The sequence below is a fragment of the Schistocerca serialis genome, chromosome 9 (genome assembly GCF_023864345.2).
Source record: "Schistocerca serialis cubense isolate TAMUIC-IGC-003099 chromosome 9, iqSchSeri2.2, whole genome shotgun sequence".
In the NCBI taxonomy this organism is placed as follows: domain Eukaryota; kingdom Metazoa; phylum Arthropoda; class Insecta; order Orthoptera; family Acrididae; genus Schistocerca; species Schistocerca serialis.
Window position 1 is genome coordinate 330,554,246 of NC_064646.1, and position 17,228 is coordinate 330,571,473.

Here is a 17,228-nt window from a genome sequence, read left to right on the forward strand (position 1 = left end):
AAGGTGTACAACTTTGCTTCCGCCGTTTTTTCCCCAACACTTGTGGCTTTAATGAAACATTCAAAGTATTTTCCATTGCTGGCCACTACTTTCTCCCATCTTTCGGGCAGAGTACGAATCCCACGTCGAAAAAATTGTTCGTCTTTTGAAGCGATCCACGAATAGATCCAATTTGTGACTTCTTTATGAGATCAGAAGCGTTGGTCAGCCAGGCCAAGCGCTATTGATATAAACAGGTGATAGTCAGAGGGAGCGATGTCAAGAGAATACGGCGGGTGGGGTAAGACTTCCCATTTTAAAGTTTCCACGTACGTTTTGACATCTTTTGCAACGTGGGGTCGAGCGTTGTCGTGCTGCAAAATCACTTTATCGTACCTCTCGCTGTATTGCGGCCGTTTTTCTTTGAATTCTCAGACACATTATTTACTTTCGATAACGAGCACCTGTGATTGTTTCACTTGGTTTTAACACCTCATAGTACATGACGCCGAGCTGGTCCCACCAAATGTAGAGCATGATCTTGGAGCCGTGAATATTCGGTTTGCCCGTCCACGTGGAAGCATGGTCGGGATATCCCCATGATTTTTTGCGTTCAGGGTTCTCGTAATGAACCCATTTTTCGTCCACAGTCACAATGCGGTGCAGAAATACCTTCCGTTTTTGCCTCTGAAGCAACTGCTCACAAACACACAAACCCCGTTCAACGTCTCTTGGTTTCAGCTCAAACGGGTCCCAAGTTCCTTCTTTCTGAATCATGCCCACAGCCTTGAGACGTTTTGAAATGGCTTGCTGTGTCACTCACACTAATCGTGCCAATTCTTCTTGAGTTTGACGCGAGTCTTCACTCGGCAATGTCTCCAATTCTGCATCTTCGAAAACGTTCTCTCTTCCACCACTATGCCGGTCTACGACGTTAAAATCACCGTTCTTGAAGCGTTGAAACCACTCATGACACGTTCTTTCACTAATAGTGACCTTACCATACGTACTTGGCAGCATTCGATGAAACCCAGCCGCTCTTTTTTTCATATTGAAAAACAAAAAACAGTAACACCTCCCGCAAATGATGAGAATTAGGCTCGTAAACTGACATTTTCAATCATGAACAACTTTTTGATGCAGAGACAAATCGACTAATGTTTGAATGAGGTTATGTTGGCCGGCCGAAGTGGCCGTGCGGTTAAAGGCGCTGCAGTCTGTAACCGCAAGACCGCTACGGTCGCGGGTTCGAATCCTGCCTCGGGCATGGATGTTTGTGATGTCTTTAGGTTAGTTAGGTTTAACTAGTTCTAAGTTCTAGGGGACTAATGACCTCAGAAGTTGAGTCCCATAGTGCTCAGAGCCATTTTTGAGGTTATGTTGACCGAGGCCCAAGCTAACGGCCTGACGTCTGCGATCTGTTTCTTTCTACCGCTACTTACCGTTGTCGCCACCTATCGGCAAACGGCGGAAGCAAAGTTGTACACCTTGTAGATTAGACTGTCATTTTGAACTTTCTGTTTCATGAGAAGAGTGTAGTAAATGCGTACATCAAGTGACGCTCTAATATTCACAGACAGTTGTTAATACTCGGCACATCCTTGTGGCTATGGCTTATATAAAGTTAAGCAAATCTTTGCACCATTCTTGTAATAAATTGAACTAATATTTCATATGCTCTTTTGTGGAAAACTGACATTTTAAGACCTTGAGTGTGTACAAAATGCAAATTTGTTCTTGCAAAGAAGATAACAGCAATCAGACACTTTTTATAACGCTATATATTCACATCAACAGCGCCGTTACCGGTTTAGAACTGACAGATTCGTAATCAGACGTCTTGTTCACGTTGAGATACATTTTTCTTGTAGTTTACATTAGGTTTTACTTGTTATTCCCCCAAGTTGTGGAAATAGCTTTGAGTGGTGGTGCCCTACATCAAAACATTACGTGAGAAACTGTCTAGTTAACTATACCTGTGCCTGATAACGATTTCAAACGACTTAAGTAACTAAAACATTTTCACTTTAATAATTTGTTTACATCATCTGAAATTGTTATGGGGCTCAGTTACAAATAAACAGATAGTTTCTCACACTGTATTTCTACTGTGGGGCACCACCACCCCAAGCCGGCTGGTGTGGCCGAGCGGTTCTAGGCGCTTAAATCTGGAACCGCGCGACCGCTACGGTCGCAAGTTCGAATCCTGCCTCGCGCGTGGATGTGTGTGATGTCGTTAGGTTAGTTAGGTTTAAGTAGTTCTAAGTTCTAGGGGACTGATGACCTAAGATGTTAAGTCCCATAGTGCTCAGAGCCATTTGAACCATTTTTGAACCACCACCCCAAGGAAGTTTAACTGCATGTTCACAAGTGAAAACTGGTGTAAACAACAACAGAAATGTATCACACGTGTACAAGCCACCTACTGATTGATCTGTCGGCTCGAAACCGGTAAGGGCGCTAATTTATTATTTGTACCACACTGGTAAATTCTGCAGGCAACTTCCAATCGTGCGCAGGAAAATAATGGTATCTCAGTTATACAATGTGAGAACGCATTTGGAAGGTCCTGAAAATCTAAATAAATCGTAAAATTTTGTTATTCTGCATATTTGTCGGAAAGTTTATTTTGCCTTTGTAAGTGAGAGGCTTTCTACAGACGTACTATTTTGCATTTACACGAACGTAAATTAATGAAGAGACTATTATTGAGCACAAGTTGATAGAAATGGACACGGAAAAAGTTCATAAATATTTGTTTGACAATATCTATCGTATTATTTCCAGTACATGGACCGTTTTTCAACTGAATACGGATATGATAGAGATACCGGTATGCCTGAAACTGAATCAAAATAGATACTTTAGTAATGTCTAAAAGCTTTCATTGGAAATGAAATAGAACAGTTACAACAAAAATACAGATTTTCAAATGACCTAACATTTCTCTTTCAAGGTTTTGCACAAGCAAAATTTTACCCAAGATTTTGCCCTTCAGCGATTTTGTTTTTGATTCAAGACTTAGGCCGCCTGTGATAATATTCTCTGAGACGGAACAGATGCTTTAACCAATGTCAAATTTTTAAACGACAGTTTATAAAATATTGGAAATTATACTGTGTAATTTTCATTTATTCTTCCCACAGGAGTTCTCGAATAAATCGAAAGTTCATCAGAGGAATCTCCTCATGATTTATTATTCTTGCAGTTTTGATCTACTGATTTAAATGATTTAAGATGACAAAACAAATATATAAGTACTTTCGACCAGTCGATGCCTCGAATAAAAATATCATCGATTCATCGAATTTATCGTAGACCGACAATACATCGGTTCACTTAAATGAACCCAAACATTTTATAAAAATGTATGTATGTATGTATGTATGTGTGTGTGTGTGTGTGTGTGTGTGTGTGTGTGTGTGTGTGTGTGTGTGTGTGTTTGTGCGCGTGTGTGTGTGTGTATGAATGTGTGCGTGTGCGCGCGCATGTGTGTATGTGTATATGCATGTATGTGTGTGTGTGTGTGTGTTCCAGGTGTCCTCCTAAACCACTAGACAGACTTCAACCACACTTGTTACATATGTCCCTTACTGTGAGCTAACAATCAACCAGTCGATCTGGGGGTACCAGCAGCCTACCAATCATACTTGAGGAGATACACTATGTGATCAAAAGTATCGGGACATCTGGCTGCAAATAACTTACAAGTTTGTGGCGCCCTCCATCGGTAATGCTGGAATTCAATATGGTGTTGGCTCACCCTTAGCCTTGATGACAGCTTACACTCTCGTAGCCATCAATCAGGTGCTGGAAGATTTCTTGAGGAATGACAGCCCATTATTCACGGAATGCTGCACTGAGGAGAGGTATCGCTGTCGGTCCGTGAGGCCTGGCACGAAATCTGCGTTCCTAAACATCCCAAAGGTGTTCAGGTCAGGACTCTGCACAGGCCAATCCATTACAGGGATGTTACTGCCGTGCATTATGAACAGGTACTCGATCGTGTTGAAAGATGCAATAGCCATACCCGAATTGGTCTTCAACAGTGGGAAACAAGAAGGTGCTTAAAACATCAATGCAGGCCTGTGCTGCGATAGAGCCACACAAAATAACAGGGGGTACAAGTCCCCTCCATGAAAAAGACGACCAAACCGTAACACCACCGCCTCCGAATTTTGCTGTTGACACTACATACGCTGGCAGATGATGTTCACCGGGAATTCGCCATACCTACACCCTGCCATCGGATCGTCACTTTGTGTACCGTGAGTCGTCACTCCACACAATGTTTTTCCACTCTTCAATCGTGCAATGTTTACGTTCCTTACACCAAGCGAGGCGTCAAAAAAAAAAAAAAAAAAAAAAATGGTTCAAATGGCTCTGAGCACTATGGGACTTAACATCTATGGTCATCAGTCCCCTAGAACTTAGAACTACTTAAACCTAACTAACCTAAGGACATCACACAACACCCAGCCATCACGAGGCAGAGAAAATCCCTAACCCCGCCGGGAATCGAACCCGGGAACCCGAGCGTGGGAAGCGAGAACGCTACCGCACGACCACGAGATGCGGGCAAGCGAGGCGTCGTTTGGCATTTACCAGCGTGATGTGTGGCTTATGAGCAGCCGCTCCATCATGAAGTCCAAGTTTTCTCACCTCCCGCCTAATTGTCGTAGTACTTGCAGTGGATCCTGATGCAGTTAGGAATTCCTGTGTGACAGTCTGAATAGATGTCTGCGTATTACACATTACGACTCTCTTCAACTGTTGGTGGTCTCTGTCAGTCAACAGACGAGGTCGGCCAGTACGCTTTTGTGATGTACGTGTCCGTTCACGTTTCCACTTCACCATCACATCGGGAACAGAGGACCTAGGGATGTTTAGGAGTGTGAAAATCTCGCATACAGACGCATGACACAGGTGACACCCAATCACCTGGCCACCTTCGAAGTCCGTTGCGCGGAGCGCCCCATTCTGCTCTCTCAGGATGTCGGTAATATGGAGTACCTGGCAGTATGTGGCAGCACAATGCAGCTAATTTGGAAACGTATGTTTTTGGGGATGTCCGTAAACTTTTGATCACATAGTGTATGCTGTCATAAAGAACGGCCACATGGTGAGTGACGTTTAAATGTATTACTTATGTACTACTAACTCTATTCGCAAAATGTTTCACAGACAGTTTGCGCATATGCTGCTGAATATACCTATACATTACTGTGCGACAGATAGTACAAGAGATATGACGACTTAAACATTGAAATGCTTGGAAAAATGCCGCGTGATGATGATGATGACGTTGGTTTGTGGGGTGCTCAACTGCTCGGTCATCAGCGCCCGTACAAAGTCCCAATGTTTACACAGTCCAATATTTCACGCAATCCAATCGAGCTAATGTAACGAATGATGATGATAAGGAGGAGGAGGACAACACAAACAGCCAGTCCCCGGACAGAGAAGAATTCTCAACCCTACGGTCGCAGGTTCGAATCCTGCCTCGGGCATGGATGTTTGTGATGTCCTTAGGTTAGTTAGGTTTAACTAGTTCTAAGTTCTAGGGGACTAATGACCTCAGCAGTTGAGTCCCATAGTGCTCAGAGCCATTTGAACCAATTCTCAACCCGGTCTGGAATCGAACCCGGGACCCCGTGATCCAGAAGCAGCAACGCTAGCCACTAGACCACGAGCTGTTGGCAAGGCCCATGATGCGTGAAGTTTTAATACACCTGTTCTTTACCACTAAGAGCTCCTCCAATCAAGCCAACGTTAGGAAACCCCTCGTGCTTGGCAGTGCTTTTGTCAGCTTTAAACTGCAAAGCACAAACGGGTGGAGTCGAAAAAAATAGTCGTTTATGGAGCTATAAAGAGACGTTGTCATGCAGACGTTTACAAAATTGCAGACACGGGAAGCAACTGTACTTATACATTTGTGCATGATGCATATTTCTTTGTGTAACCATTTCATAATTTCAGGGGCCGGCTGGTGTGGCCGAGCGGTTCTAGGCGCTTCAGTCCGGAACCGCGCTGCTGCTAGGGTCGCAGGTTCTAATCCTGCCTGCCGGCCGAAGTGGCCGTGCGGTTAAAGGCGCTGCAGTCTGGAACCGCAAGACCGCTACGGTCGCAGGTTCGAATCCTGCCTCGGGCATGGATGTTTGTGATGTCCTTAGGTTAGTTAGGTTTAACTAGTTCTAAGTTCTAGGGGACTAATGACCTCAGCAGTTGAGTCCCATAGTGCTCAGAGCCATTTGAACCATTCTAATCCTGCCTCGGGCATAGATGTGTGTGATGTCCTTAGGTTAGTTAGGCTTAATTAGTTCTAAGTTCTAGGGGATTGCTCAGAGCCCGGTTGATGTAAGGTATTAAAAAAAGACTTAATTGTATTGAATATACCGGAGCGTTAAATATATCTGTTAATTTTGATCCACTGACGTCACACATCGACTGTTTTTAATATACGCATGTATATCGCTCATCCCTACACCAGCGTTCAGTTGCAATTGTGCCTTACGTGTTACTTGACCCACCATTGTTATTACTCTCACTTCGGATCGTCAACGGCCGTTATCTTTTCACCTCTAAAGTTTTGGAAAGCACTGCACTACATCTACGCTCGCTCAAAAGCAGCGAGTAGACTATTACTGAGCACACGGTGGTCCGCAGTTCATCGCGCAGTTTAACACCCTAAAACGGAAAGTGAAGGGCTATTAACCGTGCCGCTTGTGCAGAATGACGCAGAAGCGAATCCGGGGGAGGAAGTATGCGAGGTGAATGAATGGCGGCAGCTGGTACTGCTAGCGGCCGCGTCATCCACGTGTCCCTGTGCAGTCCGCGAGGGCAGGGCAGAGCAGAGCAGGAGCACTCCATTCACAGGGCGCAGCCGCCCGTGGCGGGCACGCTTCCCCCGCTAACATCAACCGGCGGCGCCACTTTACAAGATGTCACTGCCTTCGGACGCCTCTTATCATCACAAACGCCGCCCTCTGAGAGCTACAAAACCCTCCGTAAGTTCGCAACGAAATTTCTCTTTTCTGTAACGGAGCGTGCACCACACCGAAAGCTCACTTCCTGGCAAGTTAAAACTATGCGCAACTGATCCAGAAGTGAGACCGAGTTAGCAGAATCGAGTGAGCAATTTTCGTTGGGCGGTGGGTTGCCCTGCCACAACTAGGGACGTTTTAAAACCAGATTCGATACGGTATCTGCTATAGATTTCTTTTTTTTTTTAATTGCGTCTAGAGGCCACTAAATGATTTGATGCGAATTCCGACTTCGTGTCCGATGCTAAGATTGTCATCCCGGAGTAGCACTTACAGTCGATATCCTCAGCTATTTGCTGCATGTATTCCAGCCTATGCCCCCCCCCCCCTCCCCTCTATACATACCGTGATTCGTCACTCCACACAATGTTTTTTCCACTGCTCATTCGTCCAATATTTACGCTCATTACACCAAGAGAGGCGTCGTTTGGTATTTACCGGCGTGATATGTGGCTTATGAGCAGCCGCTCGACTATGAAGTCCAAGTTTTCTCACCTCCCGCCTAACTCTCATAGTACTTGCAATGGATCCTGATGCAGTTTGGAATTCCTGTGTGATGGTCTGGATAGATGTCTGCCTATTACACATTACGACTCTCTTCAACTGTTGGTGGTCTCTGTCAGTCAACAGACGAGGTCGGCCAGTACGCTTTTGTGATGTACGTGTTCGTTCACGTTTCTACTTCACCATCACATCGGAAGCAGTGGAACCAGGGATGTTTAGGAGTGTGGAAATGTCGCGTACAGACGTATGACACAAGTGACAACCAATCACCTGACCACGTTCGAAGTCTGTGAGCTCCGCGGAGCTCCCCATTCTGCTCTCTCAAGATCTCGTTGTTTGGGAGATTCCCGACATTGCTTTTGATTCTCAAGAGCTCTCATCCTGCTGCACCAAACACTTGATTCTGCCAGTCAAAAATTTTTCAAACCAATCAAGTATTCCTTACGACAACAGATTTCGCTAGGGTCCACCGTGTGGCTGGTCTAGGCGCTTCAGTCTGGAACCGCGCGACCGCTACGGTCGCAGGTGCGAATCCTGCCTCGGGCATGGATATGTGTGATGTCCTAAGGTTAGTTAGGTTTAAGTAGTTCTAAGTTCTAGGGAACTGACTACCTCAGATGTTAAGTCCCATAGTGCTCAGAGCCATTTGAACCACCGTGTGGCACAGGATCGAACACGTATTGAGAATCTATAAATACGGGATCTGCTTATTCGTTTGTTTTACGATATGTTATACTAGAAGTTAATGGGTCACGTTTCGCATGGGTCATGCTTTCTGAATTCATACTAATGTCTCTCTCTCTCTCTTTCTCCCTCCGCTCTCGGTACTGGAACTCTTAGCACGTTCTAGAATCTGGCGGTAGACGGATGTGAATCATACCACTATACAACACATTTTTTTTTTCTTTTACCAGAAACCAATTTATTTACCAGGCGTCTGTGGCTCTATATTTCGAGAGAAAACGTTCACAAGGTACGGAAGTTGCCTATTTTTATATGGCAGGGCAGTGCGTACGTTAGGGGGATTTATTGCTGACCTCTGATGAGTTCGGTACGTATTTATTACATATTTCATTACTCCTCTACAACTCAGGTATACTGCCCATGACGCGCAAGTTGTCAGCTTTACTACCTATACTCATACACAAACACACTTTCACATCAACTTCTTCTTCTTCCTTTCGGCCTTCTGAGGACCGGAGGGCTCGCGACTACTCTTTGGTAAGGAGTTTGTTCTTTTCTGCTTCCATTACCCCATTTCCTGGCTGTGAGCCAGTTTTCTCTCCACTGTCCACATGATCCCTGTGGTTTTTTTTACTGGGCCACCGTTTTTGTTGTGGTTTCTCTTACGAGGTTTCCATTTGTTCCACATTCGCTTTTATCGATGTAAACCGTTTCATGTTAGATGCCTTCCCTCTTCCTGTCACTGTGAAAATTCAGTTGGTTAGTCTTTCGGGACTCACGCAAGTCGAGTATCCATAGAAAACCAGTCGCCCTTTCCTTACATATTTACCACGTCCTCTGTTGTTGGTGCAGCTCGTCGTTGTGCTGGCTTCTGTCGGTGCCTTCATTTTCTCTTATGGGCCCCGGTATCCTCCTCAAGATCTTCCTTTCCTTGATCTCCCGTTCCTGTGTCGGATCTGACCATCACGAGCCACTCAGAGACATACGGAAGAGAGAGTTTTACTATTGAGTTGTAGTGTTGGACAAGTCCGTTTGCACGCCCATCTTCCGCAGCAAGCACAGAAATTTTTGTTTTGGTAAATAAAACCACCTTTTCTTGCTGCAACTGCAATTTATTTCTCCCAGACGCGTTTCGCATTAATTTTTTTTCTCTAGGGCATCTTCAGCGGTACCTAGAACGATTCAGTTTTCTTTTGACATGGGTTCTTTTTAGATTATCAAACAGTACACATCGCGTTTTTTATGTAAATAAGTAATTATAGTTTGCTGGCACCTGCATTTTCTCTCATCCGGTCTGGTGGTCGCACCACTACTTTATTTCCGAAACATAAGCACAAATTTTTATTCCGAACTTTTTCTTTCATACTGTTCACAATGTTTATCTTTTTTTTGCGGTGCACTATTACCCTTCTGCCACTAGTTATCGATATTTGTGTGTTCGACCAAATATCTATAACTAGTGGAAAAGAGTAACAGTGTACCGCGAAAATAGGGATAAACATGGTGAGCTGTGAGAAAGATTAAGTTCTGAATACAAAAATTTGCTTATGTTTCGGAAATGAAGTGGTAATGGGACTTCCAGACCAGATGAGAGGACATGCAGTCGCGGACAAACAGTAAGTCATTAAACTTCCTGGCAGATTAAAACTGTGTGCCGGACCGAGACTCGAACTCGGGGCCTTTGCCTTTCGCGGGCAAGTGCTCTACCCAAAGGGCGTGAGTCGTGCTTGGGTAGCTCAGTTGGTAGAGCACTTGCCCACGAAAGGCAAAGTTCCCGAGTTCGAGTCTGGGTCCGGCACACAGTTTTAATCTGCCAGGAAGTTTCATATGAGCGCACACTCCGCTGTAGAGTGAAAATTTCATTCTAGTAAGTAATTAGTTATTTATATAAAAAACACGACTTGAACTGTTTGACAACCTGAAAAAAAAACACATGTGAAAACAAAACTGTATCGTTGTAGATGCTACTGAAGATGCTTTAGAGTAAAAAAAAAAAAGTTTGGAGTTTGAGGTTCCTGGAGAGGCACTTGGACGAGTAGATACTTCTTCAGGAGTGGTAAGCCCTTTTAGACTCGGTGCATATGGTGTCTATGGGTTGGTTCTCGCTCTGGTTTGCGGAGATCCCCTCTGGTACGTACTTGGCTGCAGATACTTATGCTAAAATGGTGTCTTCCGGTGGGACTGTAGAGAGGACTTCCTTGATGTTGGTCATGAATACAATCTTGTGGATGGCGATCTCCGCGGCGGCCTTTACTGCTACGCTTTAAGGGCTGTTTCTCTATATGTATATTTTTTGTCCATAAATTACAAATAGTTTGCATTCCTCGCAACTCATTAAAGTTTTCAGGACATTTCCCAGATTGTAAGGTAAATGACAGAACTTTAATTTAGAATTACACTAACTGCAGCACACGCAAAGACATTTAAACAGGCATTTTTCCCGCTCCTTATACGCGATTAGTGCGGGAAGATATCCCAAGTGGTACAATGCTAAGGACCCTCTGACATGCACTTCACAGTGTTCTGTAAATCATGTATGCAGGTCTTTGTCTGACTTGTGAAGCCCTGAACATTATCTCACACAGCGAACAGTCCAAATGATTACAGTAAAGTACAGTTACTTCTATTGTGTTGTTGTTGTCGTCTTTGTTGGCAGTCGGGTTCGGACACTGATGAGCAATACAAATGAGAAGACAATAGAATGTAAAGAAAATAGTACTACAGAAGAATAATGAAGACTAGGCGGCTAACCACGTAACTAATTGAGAGTACGAAGTGGAGAGAAAAGAAATTCGTGGCACAACTTGAGTGAGAAGGGATAGACTAATAGGTCACGTCTTAAGGCATCGTCTGTTTGGTAGGGGAGTTAAGTGTGTGGTGCAAATTGTAGAGGGATTTTGAGGCTTGAACACAGTAAGCATGTGTAAGTAGTTGTGTTTTCCGTTTTATTTCAGTTTTTTTGCTTTCAGGCCATGCCCATTCAGCCATCCGTGAAATGCAAAGACTGTTCAATAGGGCATTGGAGACGATTTTTTTTTTTTTTGTCAGTTACGGCGATACGAACGTAACCCCGGTCCCCGAGCGGAGAAAATCTCTGACCCGGCTGGGAATCGAACTGGGGCCTGTTCGAACAGCTATCTGCCTCGCTGACCACGCAGCAGCGAGGCGGATGTAGCTGGTTGTAGATGAAGCAGAAGGGGAATAATGAATAAATTTGCACAGAATAGACTAGCGTGAAGAGCTGAAGATCACAAAAACAACCCACAAACAGAAGTAGTCTGTCCTTTTTTTTCAGTCATTTGTACCGTTCTTGGTGGTAGACGAGAAATATCTTCTGGACCTTACAAAAGGTTTTGTGGGGATTATCCCTACTGGTATGGTTCAAGTAGTTGTATCGCAGTTGGTTCCGGGACGAATGGGCCACAAAGCGGGCGGCACATCCCCTGCAATCTGGCAGGCCCTGCCGACGCTCGCAGGGGGCGGTCACGTAGGGGAGGGTGCGCACCCTCTCTCCCCACCCCCCACACTGCACACAACCCCTGCAGATCGCTATCTACCGCAAGGGGTGATCCGCACCCTGGCCCAGAACTAATATTTACCTGCCGGCCGACTCGCAGTCACCATTTTCGAGCTTTCAATTTATTTGTGTGTCCGTGCTAGGGCGACTGTCCCCAGACGGTTTGTCTGGAAACTGATCAGACGCCGGGGACTCGAATGTATACACAAAAAGCTTACCTCGTACGCCTTCCTCCCTGTTTAGCCAGTGACTGGAGAATGTTAATTAATTTGTGATTAGTTAGCGCAGGGAGGGTACTCTGGGGTTTGCTGATTCAATCAGAGCCAGATAATTTGAACAGCTGTCATCTCTGTGCGCTGGCCGACCAATCTCGAGCAGACAGCAGCAGCGTCCGCCTCTCAGGCACGGATAGTGACCTCATTCCCCGCACCCATATATATAATTATTTGTGTTATGCCCTTGAAGAGAGCATTTAGACTAAACTTCATGTCTATTTCCCTGTTGTTTTCTCTTTATGTTCGTGTTTGTGCTTCCGTTCTTTAGGCCCTGTGTTCTCTTCGGCTTCTCTTTTTTCCTGTTCGTCCTATCCTCTGGCTGTGTTCTTGTCGCCTCTGTTCGGTCCTTTGTGTTCGTTTTTTGTATAGTGTCTCTTGTAGTTTGTTTCTTCTGATCAGGCTCCTAAGGAGTGTTTTGTTTTGTATCGTTTCCTGTGTGATGTTGAGTTGTTCCGTGTCATTTCTTACTTCATTCATCCATTTGTTGTTTTTCCTTGTGCTAACCTAGTCCCAGATCTGTCTCGTTATCCTATGTGGCTCCATTCTGTTGAGGTGTCCGTAAAACTGTAGTCTTCGTATCCTGAGGTGGTGTGTTATTTTCTCTGTGTGTTGGTTAGTTCTTCACCTGAACTCTTTAACCGTATCCTGTCTTTTTGCGTGTCCTCGAATATTTTCATGAGTGTTTTTCGTTCCGTCTTCTCTATATGATTCGTGTCTGTCCTTCTGCTACTGTGGTCTCGGTTGCATATAGTGCTTCTGGTAGCACCAACGTCTCGTAGTGTTGTAGCTTGGTCTTTCGCGAGATAGCTTTCTTACTATAGTGATTCCAAGTCAGTTTGTAGGCCTTCTCTAGTTTCGCTCTTCTCTCTTCATTCGATACCTTATTTCTTCCTGTAATCTGTAAATTTTCTCTTAGGTACTTGAAATTTTCTGTTCTATGTATTATCCCATATTTTGTGTGTAGTGATGGTTGTTTTGGTTGCTCATGAACTGTGTTCTCTCGTATGATATCTGTCCTGTCTTGGCTGCGATTTCGTGTAGTTCCTCTATGGCTCTTATTGTTTCTCGTACCGTTACGATGGCTAAATCGTCTGCGAACGCTAGGCACTTGACTCTTACTTTTCCTAACGGGACTCCTTTCTGTGTCTTTTCCCATTCCTTCACTATTTTGTCTAGTACTATGTTGAACAGGGTGACCCGTGGTCTAGGGGTTGCGTCTTTGATTCATAATCAAATAATCAGCATTGGCGGCCGAAGACTTCCGGCGTAAGAAGTCAGCCTCATTCTGCCAACGGCCTTGTCAAAGAGGGCGGAGGAGCGGATAGAGGTTCAGGGCACTCTCTTGTCCTAGGGGTGGGAAATTGCCCCTAAAGGCGGAAGAATCAGCAATGATCAACGACATGAGGATGCAGAAGGCAATGGAAACCACTGCATTAAAGACACGTAACGTGTATCCACAGGACATGTGGCCTGTAATTGAAGAAGTGTCATGATGATCTCTCCATTGGCAAAAGATTCCGGAATAGTCCCCCATTCGGATCTCCGGGAGGGGACTGCCAAGGGGGAGGTTACCATGAGAAAAAGATTGAATAATCTACGAAAGGATAACGTTCTACGAGTCGGGGCGTGGAATGTCAGAAGCTTGAACGTGGTAGGGAAACTAGAAAATCTGAAAAGGGAAATGCAAAGGCTCAATCTAGATAGAGTAGGGGTCAGTGAAGTGAAGTGGAAGGAAGACAAGGATTTCTGGTCAGATGAGTATCGGGTAATATCAACAGCAGCAGAAAATGTTATAATAGGTGTAGGATTCGCTATGAATAGCAAGGTAGGGCAGAGGGTGTGTTACTGTAAACAGTTCAGTGACCGGGTTGTTCTAACCAGAATCGACAGCAGACCAACACCGACAACGATGGTTCTGGTATACATGCCGACGTCGCAAGCTGAAGATGAACAGATAGAGAAAGTGTATGAGGATATTGAAAGGGTAATGCAGTATGTAAAGGGGGACGAAAATCTAATAGTCATGGGCGACTGGAATGCAGTTGTAGGGGAAGGAGTGGAAGAAAAGGTTACAGGAGAATATGGGCTTGAGACAAGGAATGAAAGAGGAGAAAGACTAATTGAGTTCTGTAACAAGTTTCAGCTAGTAATAGCGAATACCCTGTTCAAGAATCACAAGAGGAGGAGGTATACGTGGAAAAGGCCGGGAGATACGGTAAGATTTCAATTAGATTACATCATGGTCAGACAGAGATTCCGAAATCAGATACTGGATTGTAAGGCGTACCCAGGAGCAGATATAGACTCAGATCACAATATAGTAGTGATGAAGAGTAGGCTGAAGTTCAAGACATTAGTCAGGAAGAATCAATACGCCAAGAAGTGGAATACGGAAGTACTAAGGAATGACGAGATACGTTTGAAGTTCTCTAACGCTATAGATACAGCAATAAGGAATAGCGCAGTACGCAGTACAGTTGAAGACGAATGGACATCTCTAAAAAGGGCCATCACAGAAGTTGGGAAGGAAAACATAGGTACAAAGAAGGTAGCTGCGAAGAAACCATGGGTAACAGAAGAAATACTTCAGTTGATTGATGAAAGGAGGAAGTACAAACATGTTCCGGGAAAATCAGGAATACAGATATACAAGTCGCTGAGGAATGAAATAAATAGGAAGTGCAGGGAAGCTAAGACGAAATGGCTGCAGGAAAAATGTGAAGACATCGAAAAAGATATGATTGTCGGAAGGACAGACTCAACATACAGGAAAGTCAAAACAACCTTTGGTGACATTAAAAGCTACGGTGGTAACATTAAGAGTGCAACGGGAATTCCACTGTTAAATGCAGGGAGAGAGCAGATAGGTGGAAAGAATACATTGAAAGCCTCTATGAGGGTGAAGATTTGTCTGATGTGATAGACGAAGAAACAGGAGTCGATTTAGAAGAGATAGGGGATCCAGTATTAGAATCGGAATTTAAAAGAGCTTTGGAGGACTTACGGTCAAATAAGGCAGAAGGGATGGATAACATTCCATCAGAATTTCAAAAATCATTGGGGGAAGTGGCAACAAAACCACTATTCACGTTGGTGTGTAGAATATATGAGTCTGGCGACATACCATCTGACTTTCGGAAAAGCATCATCCACACAATTCCGAAGACGGCAAGAGCTGACAAGTACGAGAATTATCGCACAATCAACTTAACAGCTCATGCATCGAAGCTGCTTACAAGAATCATATACAGAAGAATGGAAAAGAAAATTGAGAATGCGCTAGGTGGCGATCAGTTTGGCTTTAGGAAAAGTAAAGGGACGAGAGAGGCAATTCTGACGTTACGGCTAATAATGGAAGCAAGGCTAAAGAAAAATCAAGACACTTTCATAGGATTTGTCGACCTGGAAAAAGCGTTCGACAATATAAAATGGTGCAAGCTGTTCGAGATTCTGAAAAAAGTAGGGGTAAGCTATAGGGAGAGGCGGGTCATATATAATATGTACAACAACCAAGAGGGAATAATAAGAGTGGACGATCAAGAACGAAGTGCTCGTGTTAAGAAGGGTGTAAGACAAGGGTGTAGCCTTTCGCCCCTACTCTTCAATCTGTACATCGAGGAAGCAATGATGGAAATAAAAGAAACGTTCAGGAGTGGAATTAAAATACAAGGTGAAAGGATATCAATGATACGATTCGCTGATGACATTGCTATCCTGAGTGAAAGTGAAGAAGAATTAAATGATCTGCTGAACGGAATGAACAGTCTAATGAGTACACAGTATGGTTTGAGAGTAAATCGGAGAAAGACGAAGGTAATGAGAAGTAGTAGAAATGAGAACAGCGAGCAACTTAACATCAGGATTGATGGTCACGAAGTCAATGAAGTTAAGGAATCCTGCTACCTAGGCAGTAAAATAACCAATGACGGACGGTGCAAGGAGGACATCAAAAGCAGACTCGCTATGACAAAAAAAGCATTTCTGGCCAAGAGAAGTCTACTAATATCAAATACCGGCCTTAATTTGAGGAAGAAATTTCTGAGGATGTACGTCTGGAGTACAGCATAGTGAAACATGGACTGTGGGAAAACCGGAACAGAAGAGAATCGAAGCATTTGAGATGTGGTGCTATAGGCGAATGTTGAAAATTAGGTGGACTGATAAGGTAAGGAATGAGGAGGTTCTACGCAGAATCGGACAGGAAAGGAATATGTGGAAAACACTGATAAGGAGAAGGGACAGGATGATAGGACATCTGCTAAGACATGAGGGAATGACTTCCATGGTACTAGAGGGAGCTGTGGAGGGCAAAAACTGTAGAGGAAGACAGAGATTGGAATACGTCAAGCAAATAATTGAGGACGTAGGTTGCAAGTGCTACTCTGAGATGAAGAGGTTAGCACAGGAAAGGAATTCGTGGCGGGCCGCATCAAACCAGTCAGTAGACTGATGACCAAAAGAAAAAAAAAATGTTGAACAGCAATGGCGAGAGTCCGTCGTCCTTCCTGACTCCTGATTTCGAATTGTTCTGAGAGCTCTCCATAGAATTTCACTTTAGTTGTCGTGTTTGTTTGTGTTTGCTGAATTATGGTTAGTGTCTTCCTACCTACTCTGTATTCTTTCAAAATTTTAAAGAGGGTTACCTTGTCTGTTGAGTCGTACGCCCTGAGGTCGACAAAGGTTATTATTATGTTCTGTTTATGTTGCGGTATAATCTTACGGTTCCACTTATTTTCAGCGCATGACCTGTATTTACGAAACCCAGCCTGGTATTCGCCAATCAGGTGGTCTGTTTGCTTCTCTTATCTATTTAGCAGTGCTTTCGAAAGGTGCTTATATGTAAGGTGCTTATATGTAACAGGTAGCAATGAGGTGCCCTTATAGTTGTTTGGGTCCGACTTATCCCCTTTCTTGTGTAAAGTGTGTATCAGTGCTGTGCGCCATTCTTTCGGTATCTCTTCTGTTTCCCATATGTGTTTCATGATGTTGTGTATGTGTTCTGTGAGATACGGGGCTTGTAGCTTCCAGAATTCCGTGATGACTCCATCCTGTCCTGATGCTCTACGGTTCTTGAGGTTTTTGATGATTTCTCTTACTTCTTCTATCAATGGCGGTTCACTATCTGGGTTTGGTGCGGCTTCCTCTGTGTCCAGTTTGTCTGTTGATGATTCTGCGTTTCGGAGTTTCTCGAAGTACTTCACCAGGCGGTTACGGTTGTTCTTGGTA